Here is a 14,880-nt window from a genome sequence, read left to right on the forward strand (position 1 = left end):
CCTGCTCCGCAGCCAGGTGGTGGCGGCATGGGCCTGGCTTCCTTGAAGACTGTGAGGCCAGGCATCCTGCAGCACTGGACAGGGGGTGGGGCGGAGAGGGGGGTTTCCAGGCTGGGGCTGTGAGGAGCCTGCCAGAAAGGTTGAGGCTTTAGGGTTGGTCTGTACACAGCACTCTCTAAAGCAGGACTGGGAGACTCTGAGCCAAGGGAACATGGGTTCAAGCCAAGGGAACATGATTTGAAGCCACAGTTGGAGAACACAGTCCCACACAGGAGATCTTGGGGTTCCTTGCCATGAGAAGTTTTTTTAAATATGTATTTATTTATTTCCTTTTTGTTGTCCTTGTTTTTTTTTTATTGTTGTTATTGTTGTCGTCATTGTTGGATAGTACAGAGAGAAATGGAGAGAGGAGGGGAAGACAGAGGGGGAAGAGAGAAAGGTAGACACCTGCAGACCTGCTTCACTACCTATGAAGCGACTCCCCTGCAGGTGGGGAGCCGGGGGCTTGAACTGGGATCCTCTTGCTGGTCCTTGAGCTTTGTGCCACGTGCGCTTAACCCACTGCTCTATGGTCTGACTCCCACCATGAGAAGTCTTAATGGAGGTTAGCTTTGGCCAGGGCTCGGGATTGGGGGGTGGGGAGAACTGGGCCCCCAGAGCCTCCTGTGCTCTTGGACCTCTGCTCAGTGGAAGAGGGAGGCTGGCAGAGGCGGCCAGTCTTGACCATTCTTGTTGCCCCAGGACCCCAGGCTCTGTGGCCGGGTCCTTGAGAGCCACGGGGCTTGGGTGAGCTAGGGGTGTGGAGAGTCTCCCTGGCTGGAGGCATATGGCAAGAAGATGTCCCGGGGAATCCTCCATCCTGATTTAAGCAGCTCCGACAGCTTTATGGCGCCTCCTTGAGTGCGCCCCCAACGTTGGCCGTTTAACTTTTTAGCGTCGTTTAATGCTTAGGCTCCGGCCGCCGACAGGCAGGCCCCTCGGCCCCAGAGGCAGCCGCACTAAATCAGGACACTCCGAGGCCCCGATAAATAATTTTTACAGGGCACACAGCCCATAGATCACTGGTGGGGGGGGGGAGAGTGGCTGTGATATTTCAACGGATTGTCATATGCAGCTATCCAAGCTCTGATCCAGGTCGTCACCATACCCATGCGCTCCACTCTGGGCTGCAGCTGTCCAGGGCACTGGGAAGGGACAGTGCGGGGACAGGCCCATTGCCAGCACATGACTCACTGCCTCCGGCAGCTTGGGGACCCTGGTCTTCTTGAGCTGCCCTGCTTTTCAGTGTAACTGCCCCCAGCCAAGCTCCCCGGGCCCCAGGAGGAGGGGGTCTAGGGTCCAGTTGGGCAGAGAAGAAAAGAAAGAACTTCCTGTTGTCAAAAAGTCACTTTTCAGATGAGCTTCTTGTCCCTGTTCAGTCCCACACCTGAGGGCCTGGCGGGAGAGCAGAATGAATAGGAGCCCTGTCAGCTCTGAGCCACTTTACACTTCAGGTGACAAACAGAAGCTGAGAGGGGCTGGTGGGATAGCTCACTGGGTAGGGTCTTACAGTGCCATGAATGAGGCCAGGGTCTGAGCTCTGGTATCATACAGGGGAAGCTCTAGTGCGGTTCTCTCTCTCCTTTTCTCTCTTTCCCCCTCTCTCTCCTGTGTGTCTCTATCTGAATGAACAAGAGGCCCCAGCTCGGCCAAGGAATAAAGAAGCAGAGACAGGTAGAGAGAAGCCTGAACTATATGGTGGGAATGCCAAGGAAGGAGAGGACTGAGAAGCAAAGATAGAAAGACCTATACAGACTCAGTAAAAGAGCCAGACTGAAGCAAGGAGAGGCAACCAGAAACTTACTCAGAGTGGCCTGGGAGGTGGCACAGTGGCTAGAGCATTGGATTTAAATAACAAGGTTCTCATGGCCTGGGAGGTAGTGTGGTGACTGAAGCTCTGGACTTGCAAGTGAGAGGTCCTGAGTTCAGTCCCCAGCACTGAATATGCCAGTGTGATGCTCTGGTTCTCTCTCTCTCTCTCTCTCTCTCTCTCACACACACACACACACACAAATATAATTTTTTCTTTATATTTTCATTTTTCACTCTTTTTAAAAAATATTTTTTATATATTTATTTTATTTATTTATTCCCTTTTGTTGCCCTTGTTGTTTTATTGTTGTAGTTATTGTTGTTGTTGTTGTTGGATAGGACAGAGAGAAATGGAGAGAGGGAGGGGAAGACAGAGAGGAGGAGAGAAAGATAGACACCTGCAGACCTGCTTCACCGCCTGTGAAGCGACTCCCCTGCAGGTGGGGAGCCGGGGTTCGAACCGGGATCCTTATGCCAGTCCTTGTGCTTTGCGCCACCTGCGCTTAGCCCGCTGCACTACAGCCTGACTCCCCACAAATATAATTTTATATTATACTTTGATATATAAACAAAATATAATATAAATTTAAGATAAATCTTAAAATGCGTGGGGCCCTGAGTTCAATCCCTGGCATCAAATATGCCAGAGTGATGCTCTGACTCTTTCTCATTAATAAGTAAATAAACCCCCAGAAAAGGAAGAAGGGACATAGGGAAAGATGGAAGGAAGGAAGGAAGGAAGGAAGGAAAGAAGGAAGGAAGGAAGAAGTTACCCAGAAAGGATGCCCCAACAAGTAGCCATTTCCTAAAGCCTGGTGCCAAACAGGAAAGATGGCTGGAGGAATAGGCCCCAGGGACACAGCTGCTCTGCCAGGCTCCCCACCATGTTTCCCTCATAGGGCTCCAGGCCTGTGTCTCCCTCACCAGCTCCTCCCTCACCCTCCTCCCCTCCTACCTCCCCCACCCCTCTGTGCCCTTGCCCCGTCCCCTCATCTGTAAATTCCTGGGATTTGCGGGGACACTTAATCCATATGGAGCTGATTCATTCCCATCTAAATCATCTCCACGAGTTTTCCTAAGAGCCCTCTGATGTGCCAACTGCCATTCCTCTCCCCCGGCCGGGGGCTGCCGGTAAACAAACCTTAGCCGCCACCCATCTATCCTGGTGCCGTCCATCAGTGCAGCCAAGATCATTCATCTCTCCAACCCTGTTGGCCTCTATCCCTCTGACCCCTCTATCTGTCGGTCTGTCCTTCTGTGAGCTCTTTCCTTCCTCCTCCTCCTGCCTCTTCAGCTCTCTGGCAGAGCTTTGGCCCTGTGCAAAGTCTGGAGAGGGCATCTCAGCCACACACACACACACACACACACACACACACACACCACCCTTCGAGGATATAAGCCTTACCTCACCAGGACTCAGTGAAATGGGGCTCAGCCGCTTCTCCACCTTCCGGGAAGAAGAATCTTCACACCCAGTGTTCTCATGGCTCTCAAGGAAGTCCTTCCTCATGTCTGCCTTCCAGTCCCAGATCTACATGTGAACATGTATTGGGGCAGGGAGGGAAAGATTATGGGGCTCTGTACTGCACACAAGTTTCTAGAACTTGTCATCTATACCTGAATGGGCTAGACTTGTACACGGAGCCCTGTGTCCCCCAGCCAGAGATCTGCCCGGTGCTTTTCACATGGTGGTGGTGGTGTGTGTGTATGTGGTGGTGGTGGTGGGGTTCCCCTGCTTTACTGGTTTGATAGCCAGTACATTATTTGCAATGCCATTGAGTCCAGGAGCCCCAGTATCCATCCTGGGTGTGGTTTTCAGTGGAATCACCCAATGGGTGTCATCAGTGTGTTATAAGGCCAGGACAGAACACGGCACCTGCAGCCAGTTTGAGGGATCTCTGAGGCCATGTCTCCCATTTCTGCCCACCCTCCCCTCTTATCCAGACCTTGTGGGGGATGGGAAACAAAAATCTCTGCCTGGGGCAGGCCAGTAGTAGTAATGCACCTGGTTTAATACATATGTTACCTGGGTTCATATAAGGACCTAGGTTCAAGCCTCCAGTCCCCACCTGAAGGGGGAAGGCTTCATGAGCGGTGAAGCAGGTCTGCAGGTGTCTCTCTCTCCCTCTCCACCCCCTTTCCCTCTCAATTTCTCTCTGTCCTGCCAGATAAAATAAAGTTAAAAACATGTATTTGAAAAAATCTTTTTTTTTTCTGCCTTGCCAATGAAAAGACTTTGGAGGAGAAGGAGGAGCAACAGCAGATGCTGGGAGTTGGGGGGTTCCTCCACGGCTCTCCAGGCAGAACCCTCACTTTGGGAGGGAAGCCCTTCCTTTTCCAGGCACTAGTGGGGCCATTGCTGGCCCATCCTGGCCCTGGCAGCTTCCTGGCAGCTCACATGGATGGCTCTGGGGAAAGGCTGTCTGGGGTAGTTTTTTCCCATTCACGGGACCAGTGGGAGTTGCAGACCAAGCTGTCTCTGGACTAGAATGTGTGGGTTCCCCTCCAGATCTTGCTACGTGGGGGAGGTGGAAACAGAGCCACAGGGAGAGAAGGATGTGGCACTTGTGGTAGTGAGTCCACAGTGACAAGTGGTAGAAGACCAGGCTTCAGCTGTACCCACCAGGCCTGTCCCTCCTGACACCTGAAACAAACCTGGTTGAGCATCTGACCTCCCCAGGCCAGAACAGGTAGTCATACTTTCTGAGGACCACCCCCATCCCTTTATCATTGGCCTCATCCAGGTGGGGCTCTTCCAGCTGCTGTGCAGTTGTGGGGTTCCTGCCCTGGCCCTCCCAGCCCCCTGTGGGACAGGAGGCTTTAGTTAGAATCAGAAAGACAAGTAGGGTAAGAGGTGGGGGGGGCACTCAGCCGTGTTGTGTGAATCTTGGTGTGGATGGGCAGGTCCTGCAGGGGGCAGGGCTCGGCTTAAGAGTGACAGAGTGTTGGGAATCAGGCGGTAGCGCCGCAGGTTAAGCAAAGTGCAAGGACTGGCTTAAGGATCCCGGTTCGAGCCCCCGGCTTCCCACCTACAGGGGAGTCGCTTTACAAGCAGTGAAGCAGGTCTACAGGTGTCTGTCTTTCTCTCCCCCTTTCTTTTCTTTTTTTTTTTTTTTTTTGGGCTTTCACTGTTTATTTATACAAATACTCCACATCGTGGTTTCCCCCGAAGTCAGAAAAATATGGAACGCTTCATGAATTTGCGTGTCATCCTTGCGCAGGGGCCATGCTAATCTTCTCTGTATCGTTCCAATTTTAGTATATGTGCTGCCAAAGCGAGCACTCTCTCCCCCTTTCTGTCTTCCCCTTCTCTCTCCATTTCTCTCTGTCCTATCCAACAACGACGTCATCAATAACAACAATAATAACTACAACAATAAAACAACAAGGGCAACAAAAGGGAATAAATAAATAAATATTTTAAAAAAAGAGTGACAGAGTGTTTTAGTTCTTTGAGCAAGAGACATGTGGGGTATATGCAACAAGTAAAAGGAGAATTTGTGGCCCAAGAAAGAAAGGACATGGGGAGCATGGGGATAAACCAAACTGGGGGGACTCAATGCCAGACCCATCTGTATTTGGCTTGATTAAAGTCCGTGGTGTAGGGGTGCTGAGAACTGTCCCCCAGGATTTCCTACACAGGTCTCTCTCCAGCTAGCCACCCTCCACCCCACCTACCCACCCACTCTTTCTAGTCCTGTGAGAGAATCCTCAGTCTTCTCCCACTGACCTTTCTCCTGCTTTCATTCACTTGGGGGCTCCCAAGATATTCTGTCTCTGCTGAAATGCCCCTTCCTGTAGGAAGCCTTCCAGGTTTCTTCTTTCCCATTGCAGTCCCCTCCCCCATAGGAGAGCTCCACTTGCTCAAACCTGTGGCTGCTGCAAGTCCTTGGATCCACTGCACCTCACTCCAGCTGGGATTCGAGTTGCTTTTGTCTGTGCCTCCTTGATCACCCAACACCTGCATGTCCAATTAAGGCTGAGGTCTCAGAGCGCAGGCGTGGGCCCATGGGTTTGCAAGGTCACCAGCATGGCTTCCGGAACACTCTGGACCTTGACCAAGTCGATGAGCCTTTTTCTGATTCCATGAGTGTCTGGAAGGATGCAGAAAGGCCTTCGAGGCCCACTGAGTGGCTGAGGCAGGCCCTGGGGGCACCTCCCAGACAGAGCTTGGTGGAGACTGCAAAGCGGGAAGAGACTCTAACAGTTGAAGGAGAGATTGCCAAGCTCAGTGATAAGGATGACCTTAACTTTATACTATTCCAAAAATATTTTATTTATTTATTTATTTATTCAGTTATTTTACCAGAGCACCTCTCAGCTCTGGCTTATGGTGGTGGCAGGGATTGAACCTGGGTGCTCAGAGCCTCAGGCATGAAAGTCTTTTTGCAGAACTATTATGCTGTTTCTGGGAGATTAGGAGGCTAACCCCTCCATCCCCTTGCAGGAGTCACCCAAAACGTGGGGAAGAGTCGTGTTTTATTTTTTTTTTAAAGAGATTGACTCATTCACTGTCAGTCCCATTTCATTCCTGATTTCTTAGATAACTGTTTGTTCCTTGGCCAGAAATCTGGTTCTCTGTACTCCCATTCCTACCCTGCTAATGATCTGGGAACCATCTTTAGGAACCAACTCCAACTTCATCTTATGGGTCAGAGAAATGGGGGTGGGGTGGGGGGTCTGGACAGAGACACAGCGAACCTGAAAGGCACAGGCAGGGGTGGAGGTGGGAGGATCCTCAGCTCTTTGTGAAGAAAAGGCCATAGTGTCAGACTGTGGGCCAGGTACGAGCTTGACTAGGAGCACACTTCCGCTCAGCGGGCACCGGTCCACACGTGCACATGACAGACCCGGCTTCATGGCCATGGCCCCTCCCTTCCAAAGAGGAAGGCCTGCAAGTGGGGAACATCTGGATCCAACCACAGCCATGAAAGGGCAACATCAAACGGGGCTTTTGGAGCACCCCTCCCCACAAGCTCCACTCCAGAGAAACTGCAGATCTTCCTGCCTGAGGCTTTAAAGTGTCACAGGACCCTCACGTCCTCCTCCTCCTCCTCAGGGCTCCCTCCTTACTCACCCCAGACAGATGTCCCCAAGTGCTGAGGTTGGGTTAGATTACCCCCCAGCAGGGAGAGGGTGCATGACCTGATCCTGGCTGAGATTGGGGGGTGGGGGTGGAGGGTGGCCCTGAGTTTCAACTCTTCAGACTGGGGGTTGGGGAGAGAGGACAGGTGGGCCTTTGAAAACGTGCCTACATCAAAGGCTGCCAGGACTCCTTCCTCACAGGCTGGCGCCTGGGGCAGGAGCAGTGATCTCACCACATAGCTGCACGTAGGAAGGATCTCAGCCTGGGAATTTGTGGGGAATGTGCAGAGGGGAGGGGGTGCTCCCCAGAGAGGAGGAAAAGGCAGGGGGGTTTCTGATTTCCAAAATAGCTGACCCAGGACCAGGAAAAAAATGGGACCATATGCTGCCTCCCTCCCACTCTGCCCGTGTGTGTGTGCATGTGTGTGTGCCTGTGCGCATGTGTGTGTGCATGTGCATGTGCGTATGTATGTGTGCACATGTGTGTGCGTGTATGCACGTGTGTTCGTGTGCATGTGCGCATGTGTGTGTGCATGTACACATGTGTGTGTGCGCGCGTATTCTTCCCAGGTGGGGAGTGGGGAGCAGCTGCAGCAGCAGGATATGGGAGCTGGGTGGGGTGGAGAATGAGGGGAAGTCAGGGCATCTCCCTCCAAGGCTGCAGAGCCTGCGAATCCCAGAAGCACCTTCTCCCCTCCTCACTGCCCAGGCCCCTTCCTGGTTCAGCAGTCAGAGAGGACCAGGCCACTGGGAGACTAGAGGGTGGGGTGACCTGTGGACCATGGGTTAAGAGCACAGCCCAGACCCGGCTGGAATCCCAGTTTGAATCTGAATGGGGAGACAGATGAGTATGTGCTGGGGTATTGACACCCGACTGTGACTTTGCTTGAAGAAGCTACTGGTTTACAGAAGGTGACCTTTAGTTGGGAGGAGTTTGGTCGGAAGGCAGTGGGGGCTTTCTGTGTCCTCTGCTCAGTTCGGGTGTGTGAGGGGTGTCCCATGATGCCTGGGTGCAACTCCGTGTTTGTGCCTCCCACTCTGCTTTTTTTTTTAAAAAGATTTTATTTATTTATTAATGAGAAAGATAGGAGAGAGAGAAAGAACCAGACATCGCTCTGGCACACATGCTGCCGGGGATTGAACTCAGGACCTTATGCTTGAGAGTCCAGTGCTGTAGCCACTGTGCCACCTCCCGGACCACCCCACTCTGCTTTTTAAAGGGTTAGTGTCAGACCTGATCTGTCAGAGCCTTGACAGCCCTCCCTGGCTCCCAGTGGCTGGAGGAGTGGAGGTGCTCCGTGGTGCTCCCTGCCTCAGCTTCCTGCTGGTGCTCATGTGTCCTCTGTATCCAGTGATCTGGGGAAACACAGGACAGCCACTTGCTGATTGTCCTACCTCCTGGTGGCCTCTGCGGGCAACTTCTCACAGCAGCTTCTCCCAGCTCTGGAAGGTACTGTCTGTGAGGTTTGCTCCTGTGGTCAAATGCAGCTGGATGGGAGCCAGCAGTGCAGCTCAGTGGTATTGCATGTGCTTTGCGTGTATGAGGCCCTGAGTTAGATTCCAGGCATCACATGCAGACACACATTCCAATCTAGAGGGATGATGTCTCCCCCCGCCCCATAAGACTCAATGCTTTTTGGGACCAGGTTTAAGGTGAGAGAGAGAGAGAGAGACTGGGAGAGAGAGTTCATGGGCTCACAACATTAGCTTCAGGTGTGCATACAATGATTGGACACCTGTCTCTATGGCAAAACAACCAAAGTAAGCCTAGTTAGTATCTGTCACCATGCATAGTTGGCTGCACCTTTTTCCTTTGTGTGACCTTAAAGATCTACATTCTTAGCAACTTTCAAATAATCAGTGCCGTACTGTTCACATGCTGTACACATATTCCTATAAATTCTCCTTTTTTTCTTCCTTTCTTTCCTTCTTGTTTCCTTCTTTTTGAAAAAATTTCATAATAAAATTTATTACCATAATTGGTGAAATAAATATGAAATAGGTTTCTGCAGAGACCCTCCCCTAGCCCCTGGCTTATACAAAGATTCTGGGTGTATGTACTTTCTCTCTGTCTCTCTCTCTCTCTCTCTCTGTCTCTCTCTCTCTCTTTCTGGCCTCCAGGGTTATTGCTGGGGCCCAGTGCCTGCACTATGAATCTACTGCTCCTGTCAGCCATTTTTTTCCATTTTGTTGTTATTATTGCTGTTGTTGGATAGGACAGAGAGAAATGGAGAGAGGAGGGGAAGACAGAAAGGGGGAGAGAAAGACAGACACCTGCAGACCTGCTTCAGTGCTTGTGAAGCAAACCCTCTGCAGGTGGGGAGCTGGAGGCTCAACTCTCTTTCTCTCTCTCTTTCTTTTTTCTAAAGTTTTTAGAAAATATTTATTTATTTATTGGACAGAGACAGTCAGAAATTGAGAGGTCAGGGGTGACAGAAGGAGATAGACAGAGAGAGACACCTGCAGCCCTGCTTCACCACTCATGAAGCTTTCCTCCTGCAGGTGGGGACCAAGGGCTCAAACCTGGTTTTTTGCACATGTAACATGTGTGCTGAACCAGGTGCGCTACCACCTGACCTCTCTCTCTCTCTCTCTTTTTTTTTTCTTTACACCAGGTTTATAGCTGGGGCTGGGTGCCTGCATGATTCTATGGTTCTCAGTGTCCACTTTTTTTTTAGAGAGAGACACACACACAGAGAGATACACGCACAGAGAGAAGGAGAGACACCTGCAGCACTGTACCACTCATGCAGTTTCCCCCTAAAGTGGGGACTGGATGCCTGAGCCCAGGTGCTTGCTTACCTGAGGTAATGTGTGCACACTATCAAATGTGCCATGATCTACCCCTTCCTGTGCCCGATTTTATAACTAGAGGTCTATGCCTTTGCCCTCCTCTCCCCTACCCCCATTTCACCCACCATCACCCTGGTTCCAGCTGGCCTCCCTGTTCACCAAGTGGCCAGCGTATTCACATGAAGTGGGAGCGTGCTTACCCACAGCCTCCCTGGGCACCATCGGCTCCGTGGATACTGTGATGTCTGGCCTGGTCTCTGAGAACTGAGTGTCCAGGAGCTGTGAGTAGGGATGTCCTGGTATGTGGGGGAGAAAAGGACACACAGAGGAGCTCTTGTCCCTGTGAGGTAAGGATATGGGGCCTGAACAGCTCTGAGGCTGACAGACTGCAGGAGGTTAGGCTGTGGACATGTCAGAGGCCAGTGAGTTTTATTCAAGAAGACCCAGGGACAGGGGAGTGTGGAAGAGGTTGAGAGAAGGGAAGACTTTGGCAAAAGTTGGAGGAGGAAGCCCAGGTGGGCTAGGCCTGGCAGAAGGTAAGGAAGGAAAAACAGCTTTGAAAAAAAGATTTGTTTATGAGAGAGAGAGAGAGAGGATGTCAAGATATCACTCTGGCCCACGCAATAATGGGGATTGAACTTGGGACCTCATACCTGACAGTCCAATGCCTTACCCTCTGTATTGCCCTCTGGGCTGGAAGTAGTTTGTTTGCTGCCAAGGCTTTACTGGTTTTTTTTGGTTTTTTGTTTGTTTGTTTTTTTACTTGTGTGATTCCATTGCTCCCAGTGTATTCCCCCCCCCTTTTTCCAGATAAAGGGTGAGAAACAGAGGTACAGAGAGATAAAGAGAGACACCACAATACTGTCCCACTGCATGTGAAGCTTCTCCTTTGTATGGTGCTCTCATGTGGGATGCGGGGTCTCAAACCCACATTCTCACACATAGCTAAGTGGGAGCTCTACTAGGTGAGCTACCTTCTGGTCCCCAAGAAAAGCAGCATTGCCTGCTGGTAAGGCCCCAGCCAGCCTGGCAGACCTCTTGTATTGGCCAGGTCCAGGGACCGTAAAGGTTCACAGGACACTCTGAGGATTGTCCCCACCCCTCCACGGCCAACTCCTACCCCTCCTAGACTCCAGGCCAGATGGGAGCCCAGCCTTCACCCTGACTTCCAGGGCCGGCCTGACCTATGCTCTGGTCACATCGCTCCACACCCAGCTCGGGTCAGACCACGTCCTCCCCAGGGCCAGAGCTGCCTTTGAAGTTGAAGGAGTGAAGATTGGTGAGCTGTGTGCTGAGCCCGATCTCCGCTTGTCAGTGAGGTGGAGAGGATTTCCACGAGGCGCCCCTTCCTGAGGGCCGAGGTGTTAACTCTCCGCTTGTCAGCCCTGGGGTTCTGCATGAGGCTGCCTTAGTGAGGCCATAGTCCACTGCACTCCTGCGGCACAACTCTAGGTGGTGCCATTCACACAGCGTTCAGTGTGGTGCAGAGCACTCCATACACCCCCTCCAAACTGTGTGAGAGGGGGCTACCACCATGCCTTTTTGGGGAGGATGGGGTGGGGAATCAGGATTCTGTTTGCCAGAACAACAACAACAAAAAGCCCCAAACTAACAAAACAGCCAAGCTGACAACTAGAATATTCCAGTGAGGCTTTTCTCAAAGATAGAGATGCACAAAATGATCACTTAAGTCCTACTGAGAAGTGGGCATCAGGAAACCAGTACTACCTCTGAGGAAGGGTGGATCACATAGCAGTCTCAGACTAAGTAATAGGACAAAAAAATGACAAATTCTATCATCTGGGAGGTGGTCCAGTAGACAAAGCGTTGGAGTCTCAAGCATGAGATCCTGAGTTGGATTCCTGGCAGCACATATACCAGAGTGATGTCTGTTCTCCACACTCCCCCTCTCCTTCTCTCTCCTTCCCTCCCTCCTATCCCTCTCATTAATAAACAAAATCTTAAAAAAGAGAAAAAACTGAACCGACAAATTCCTGGGGTCAGGTGGTTATTGCACACATTACCATGTGCAAGGACCCGAATTCAAACTCCCACATCCCCACCTACAGGGGGAAGCTTCATGAGCAGTGAAGTAGTGCTGCAGGTGTCTCCCTTCCTCTTTCCCTCTCCAATAAAATAAAATAAAATAAAATATTTTTTACAAAATCATGTTAAGTGAAATAAGCCAGAAACAGAAGGATGAATATGGGATGATCTCACTCTCCGGCAGAAGCTGATAAACAAGACCAGAAGAGAAAACACTAAGCAGAATTTGGACTGGAGTTGGTGGATTGCACCAAAGTAAAAGATTCTGGGGTGGGTAGGAGGAGAGTGAGAGTACAGGTCCTGGAAAAGGATGGCAGAGGACCTAGTGGGGGTTGTACTGTTAATGTGGAAAACTGAGAAATGTTATGCATGTGCAAACTATTGTATTTACTGTCAAATGTAAAACATTAGTCCCCCAATAAAGAAATTTTTTAAAAAGTAGTAAAATAACAAATCCCATCTGTTAGGGAAAGAAAACCATCCTGAATTCCCTACTGGAGAGAACCTCCAGGTGAGCAGGAAACGGGGCCCAGCACATAGTAGGTGTACAGGTAACACAAAGTGAAGCAGAAGCAGCACATACATTCCAGCTTCTGGGCTTGGGGCTCTTGGAAACCATCCCAGTGACATTTGTGCCTGGGAATTTGCTGAGATCTGAAATGGGATCCTGACTCAGATGGGGGTTAGGAATTTTTTTCTGACCCCCCCTTTTTTTTTCCTTTTTCCCCGTCATAGGGAAAGTTTAGCTCACTATTTAGGATGAAAAATAACAACCAGATGAGGGAGAGAAGGATCATCGGGAATGATAAATAATACACTCCAGATGTGGCGTGGAGAATGGCATCTCACTGGGGCCTTTGCCTCCCAGCAGTCACCTTGAGGGGAGGCCTGGCTGCACCCAGGCCCAGGGACAAGGTTCCTGTGGGCCCTTCTCTCAAATGTCTTCAGAGTCCACGACTCAGGGTTTTATTTTTTGCTTGTTTGTTTTTTGCTTGTCTTTGTCATTGATGATTTTTTAAAATCATGACATGTATATATATATATATATATATATATATATATATATATATATATAGCTTTATTCATTCATCTTTACTTGGTTAGATAGAGGCAGAGAGAAACCAAGAGGGAAAGGAGCGGCAGAGAGGAGAGGAGAAAACGTCTGCAGACCTGCTTCGCCACTCTTGAGACTCCCACAGTGCCCCTCATTCAATAGGCAGTGACTCGGGCTTGAACTCTGTCCTTGTGCACGGTAATAAGCGCCCTCACCAGGCATGCCACGACCTGGGACCCCTTCTCTTTGTTTTTTGAGGCAGTCTTGGTTTACCAAACTATAAATGTGTTAGCAGTATCCTTTCTCACCTCAAACGTGGGACCACACACACCTATCACTGAAGCAACTGGTGGTGAATCTTTATCTTTTGCATCTAGGAAATCAGAAAAAACAAGCAAAGAAAGAAGACACCTCTTGTCTATTATTTATTTACTTGTTTATTTATTTGATAGAGACACACATAAATCAGTAGGAAACAGGGAGAGATATCCACAGCACTGCTTCACCACTTTTTTCTTTTTAAAAATTTTGTTTATTTATTTTCCTTTTTGCTGCCCTTGTTTTTTTATTGTTGTTGTTGTTATTATTATTGTTGTTCTTGATGTCATTGTTGGATAGGACAGAGAGAAATGGAGAGAGGAGGGGAAGACAGAGAGGAGGAGAGAAAGATAGACACCTGTATACCTGCTTCACCGCCTGTGAAGCGACTCCCTTGCAGGTGGGGAGCTGGGGGCTCGAACCAGGATCCTTATGGCGGTGTTTGTGCTTTGTGCCAAGTGCGCTTAACCTGCTGCGCTACTGCCCAACTCCCACTTCACCACTTTTGAAACTTACCCCTGCAGGTGACGGCTGGGGATTTGAACCTGGGTTCTTGCTCACTGTACAGTGTGCACTCTGCCAGGTACACCACCACCCACCAACTCCGCCCTATCTGTTTTGTAAAATGACTATCAAGTCTGCTTTTACTTTTGAAGATTTATTTATTTTTTATTGGGGAGAGCGGGCACAGATGGGTTCTATTTGACACCAGGGATCAAGCCTGCACCTCACACTTGAAAAGCATTTGCACTGCCCACTGAGCCACCTCCTGGCCATAAAGTCAATTTAAAATCATATGTATTAATTTAATCATATGTATTAATTTGCTAGAGAGAAATTGAAAGGGAAGGAAGAGTGAAAGGGAGAGAGGAAGAGAAACACCTGTAGCACCCCTTCACCAGTTCACTCCCCCACCCCCCAATGTGGGGAATGAAAGCTTGAACCTGAGTCCTCGTGCACCCGTGATGTGTGCTTCTCCAGTGTGCCACTGCCTAGCCTCATAAAGTCAATTTTTTTTCTAACCAGAATCTGCTCATCTCTAGCTTATGGTAGTGCAGGAGACTGAACTTGGGACCTTGCAGCCTCAGGCATGAGAGTCTGTTTGCATAACCACTGTGTTGTCTACCCCACATAAAGTCAATTTTTTAGAGTATGTATTTACTTATTCCCTTTTGTTGCCCTTGTTATTTTTATTGTTGCAGTTATTATTGTTGTTATTGATGTCGTTGTTATTGGATATAACAGAGAGAAATGGAGAGAGGAGGGGAAGACAGAGAGGGGGAGAGAAAGACAGACACCTGCACACCTGCTTCACCGCCTGTGATGTGACTCCTCTACAGGTGGGGGCGGGGCTCGAACCAGGACCCTTATGCCGGTCCTTGCTTTGCGCCACTTAACCCTCTGTGTCACTGCCTGACTCCCATAGAGTCAATTTTTAAAGCGACCCTAGAAGAAGTGGCTTAATCATGACAGACGCATATGGAGCAAATTCAGGTTTTCATGAGATGACTGTGCGGAAGGACACCCTTGCTGGTGCTCCTACGCAAATTGTGTGACAGCCCACACTGCGGAGTTAGGCTGTTTTGTACTCAGGGCTGTGAACGAGCCACTCCCCCTTCCTGGTTCTGTACATGAACGCCTTAGAAAATGTTTCCTCGCTTTTGCCACAGGAGGGACTAGGCACTTGGGACACACCTGAGTGAAGACTTGGTACTGTTATCCAGCGAGAAGGT

At 50.0% G+C, this 14,880-nt stretch overlaps 1 protein-coding gene and 1 non-coding gene across 5 annotated transcripts in view; one reads left to right on the forward strand and one right to left on the reverse strand.

Annotated features, from left to right (window-relative positions):
- SMUG1 (single-strand-selective monofunctional uracil-DNA glycosylase 1) overlaps positions 1–14,880 on the forward strand; it is an 80,470-nt gene that overhangs the window by 53,581 nt on the left and 12,009 nt on the right. The gene's annotated exons all lie outside the window — the stretch shown is intronic.
- On the reverse strand, positions 5,028–5,134 carry LOC132539580 (U6 spliceosomal RNA). The gene has a single exon (XR_009550921.1). It is a non-coding gene; the product is annotated as a U6 spliceosomal RNA (small nuclear RNA).

This window comes from Erinaceus europaeus, chromosome 7 (genome assembly GCF_950295315.1).
Source record: "Erinaceus europaeus chromosome 7, mEriEur2.1, whole genome shotgun sequence".
NCBI lineage: Eukaryota > Metazoa > Chordata > Mammalia > Eulipotyphla > Erinaceidae > Erinaceus > Erinaceus europaeus.